The 3,958-nt window shown below is 48.5% G+C and overlaps 1 pseudogene; it reads right to left on the bottom strand.

Annotated features, from left to right (window-relative positions):
- Nucleotides 1-210: 210 nt before the first annotated feature.
- On the bottom strand, nucleotides 211-329 carry LOC134912208 (5S ribosomal RNA; annotated as a pseudogene).
- Between the last annotated feature and the right edge of the window lie 3,629 nt (nucleotides 330-3,958).

The raw sequence follows: 3,958 nt of genomic DNA, 5'->3' as shown, positions 1-3,958 counted from the left end.
TAATTAACCCTGGTTGGGTTAGCTATATTGGTGGGAAAATCCACACATAGAAAAACGATTCTATTTGTCGGCCAATGAACACATAGAAAAACGATTCTATTTGTCGGCCAATGACACAGACGGTCGTAACGAATGGAAGTTCAGAGAATAGTAGGAATGAGTGTAAGTGGTGATACTGCTGTTGGTGTTAAGTCTATAGGGAAGATAGTCCTCCTACTTCACTGGGTATTCCCTAGAAGTCGCCCATCTAGGTACTGACCCAGCCCACCTCCGTTTAGCTTCCAAGATCGGACGAGATTGGGCGTGAACGCAGGGGTATGGTCGTAGGAAGGTTGGACCTTACAGCACCAATGAGTGCACCGAAATGGAGGGATGGAGTCCTCCAAAAAAGTGATTGGGACTGGGTGAGGAGGGGAGATAGCAGCTGTTTAGATAGGTGTGAATCTGCTGTCCACGTGAGGCTGAAGAGGCGTGTCCCCTGCGGGGGCACGCTCCCCAGAATCGTGGATGAGAGTTCACAGAAGGAAGCCAAGTTGGGAAAGAAAGAGAAAAGCATATAATCTTAGTTAATAAGGTATCACAAAATCAGTTGGAAAAAATAGCAAAATTCGTTACTAAATTGTTTAAGGGTTGTCAGAATATGCTGCTAAGTAGTACGACCTGAGTCAATAAGGATCAAAAATGTTATCTAGTCAATTTATCATACAGGCATGTGCCCAAAGGAAAGCAGGCATGTAACCACAAGGGACATAATTATAATCGGCATAGCTGGGGATACCAGCAGAAGTTAGTTGAATAAATGCTTACAAAGATACATAAGTAAAAAAATGAGGGGTCAAATGTGACATTTGACCCCTCATTTTTTTACTTATGTATCTTTGTAAGCATTTATTCAACTAACTTCTGCTGGTATCCCCAGCTATGCCGACCGTAAATTTTGAACCAGCACTGGGCTCCACTAGCCAGAGAGATAATGCCACAGTAGTGGGACGCTTTTATATTGGTCCCTGTGGCAGTGGCATTACCCCCCCCAACTAGTCACCCCTGGCCGGGGTTCCCTGGAGGAGTGGGGACCCCTTAAATCAAGGGTCCCCCCCTCCAGCCACCCAAGGGCTAGGGGTGAAGCCCGAGGCTGTCCCCCCCATCCCTGGGCGGTGGATCCAGTGACGAAGGTCCTGGGATTGACGTCAGACAGCCGCCCTCCAAACGCCTGGACACGCCTGTGTTCGCCTCACCACGCCTGGAAAACGGTCAGTTGATGCCCCGGAACACCTCCCACCTGTCAGTCTTCTTGCGGTCGCCGGTGCAATCACTTTTTCCGCTGGCGGCGTCGCTGCCCGGCGCCGGCTGTTGCAGGGCAACGATGCGCGTGCGCAATGCGTCCACCGCGCATGCACAATTCCAACTGTTCGCACCGCTGCGACAAACTGCAGCGTGCAAATGGGTCGGATTGACCCCCATGGTTTTGCCCATTAGCTAACAAATTTGCTGCTGCGTTCAGATCGGAATTACCCCCTATGACACAATAATAAGCCTGTTTTTTTTAATATTTGAGCCTTCTACAGTCACAGGTGAAAATTAAAAATACGCAATACGGGCCTAATTCATATTTCTATGTAAATACGATGGTTGTGGGTCTGTGCAAGCTGCCAGGGGCGTAGCCAGAACTTTGTGCGCCCCATAGCACATTTTGAAGGGGCCCCCGTCCCAATGCTTCTTGAGAGACACCTGTAGCAATGGTTAATTTTATGCCCTATAATAGTGCCCTAGTTCATTTTCTGAACCATAGTAGAGCCTTATTTAATGTTATGCCCCATAGTAGTGCCCTAGTTTCTTTTATATATCGCAGTAATGCTTAAGTTCACCCTATGTCACATTTCAGAGCTGCCAGTACCCCCAATTCACATTATGCTACATAGTGCTCCCCGTTCATATTGTGCCTCATTACAGTGCCCCATTTCATATTATATAACATTAAAATGCCCTCCAGTTCATTTTATACCACTCTACAATGAGCAGGTCCAGGGGCATACCTAGATATATTGCAGTCCCCAAGGAAAAAGTTTGAAAGGACCCCTACATACTACCCAATGGCGTAAATGTATACTGTATAACACAAGTAACTTTGGCAAGGAAGTTGGTGGCCCCTCTCAGCTCTGGGCCCCATAGCAGCTGCACTGCCTGCACCTATGGTAGCTACGCCCTTGCAGGCTGCAGAACAGGCCTTGTGATATCGCTTGCAGCGGTCATCATTGACATGCTGCTGCATTTGGGGGTGGAGTGGGGACGGCACTTAGCTCAGTTCTCCAAAACGGGGATGTGTCTCTCCCATTTTGAAGGCATGACGTGTCTGGGGTCTGCGTACTTGGATGCAGACTCACTGGACCCAGCTGTCCCAGGCCCAATGACAAGGGGGAACAAAGGGTATACCTGGGCCCTGAGGTTCAGAGGGAAACAAAACAGGGTCATGGCACCTAAATTTAATTTACATACTGCCTGCACTGGTTGGCCAAAAAACAATTAAGACGGCCACAGCAACATCCAAACCAACACTGTTGGGCAGTGCTGTCACTCATTATGCCCTTTCAGCTTTTGTCTTAGTTACGTTCCTGTCTTGGCCCTTCCGTGTGTGTGTGAGGAGGGGGAAGTGGGCAGTGAGGGGAACCCCCAGAGACATCATTGTACCTGGCCCCAAGATTTCTGTTGCTGGATGTCCAGATGTGATGACCAGCCTGAGTAAGCTCCAGCTTAAGCAGACTGATTGGTGCCTGAAACCATTGCAAATTGGAACTGATGGTCACAATGATGATCTAAGGCTGAGTCCTGCGTAGCACTTGGATCTTGTAAATGCAAACAGGAGTCATCTATCTCCTACAGACTACCCCTGCTGCATCTGAATTTTATATACACGTTTTCTTGTGGCTGTTCAATTCCTTACAATCAGGAATTAGACCCTATATCTGCCCAAGTTGGATAAAGGTGTGTTGATTTGCCTGGCTTGTGTGGAGACTGATGTCTTGGCCATGGTGCAAAGACTCTGTTGCTACAGATGATGACAATGATCCATTGCATTACATGTAAATTTTAAAGAAAAAAATAATTAAAATACACAATGTTAACAAAAGCGATTGGATACCCCCGTGGTGAGCTTCTGCAGCAGACACGTGCTCGTGAAGGTATAAAACGGATAAAGTGCCACTGATTAGATCATTTGCTAATGAAATGGCTTGCCGGAAGGAGCTTACAGAGTTTGAAAATGGGATCATCGTAGGCTGCTCGATTGGAGTTGTGTGTGAGAATCATTGTGGATGTTAGGAAGGTTCCCAAGTTCACTGTGTCTTTTGTCTTTAATGCTTAGGGGAATGAACTGTCATTGCAGGAATGCACATCGCCCTGGAAGACCCCTAAACCTGCAACCCAGGGACCGGAGAGTGCAAACCAGGGAGCTGCAAAATAACAAGGATCATCCCATGCATACCATTACACATGAGTCCAAAGTGGCCACTAATGCGGCTGTTTCGACAAAAACACTTTGTAGGGAGGCCCATGCACTTAGGGCCTAATTCAGATCTGATCGTAGATGTGTTAAACTTAGCACATCTACGATCAGTTTCAAAGATACAGGGCTAGTCCGCCCCGCATGTCTGTCTCTGCCACCCCACCCCCCTGCACAGGTACAAAAGCATTGCATAGTGGCGATGCTTTTGTACCTGACGAGTAGCTTCCTGCCACTACTCGCTGCATCCCAGGTCGCAGCGGCTGCGTGTGATGCTGCGGCCCACCCCCCCAATGGTCCGGACATGCCTCCGTTGTCCAGACCGTGCCCTGCCAACACCATTCTAATGCCATTGGCACACCCCCTACCGCCCTGCGACCGCCTCAGCCTGTCAACTAGGCAGAAGAGATCGTAGCCCTGAGATGCTGGTAGCATCTCACTGGACTCCCGGGGTGCGCACTG

The sequence above is a fragment of the Pseudophryne corroboree genome, chromosome 4, assembly GCF_028390025.1.
Source record: "Pseudophryne corroboree isolate aPseCor3 chromosome 4, aPseCor3.hap2, whole genome shotgun sequence".
Classification (NCBI taxonomy): Eukaryota; Metazoa; Chordata; class Amphibia; order Anura; family Myobatrachidae; genus Pseudophryne; species Pseudophryne corroboree.
This window is presented reverse-complemented; position numbering and strand designations above follow the sequence as displayed.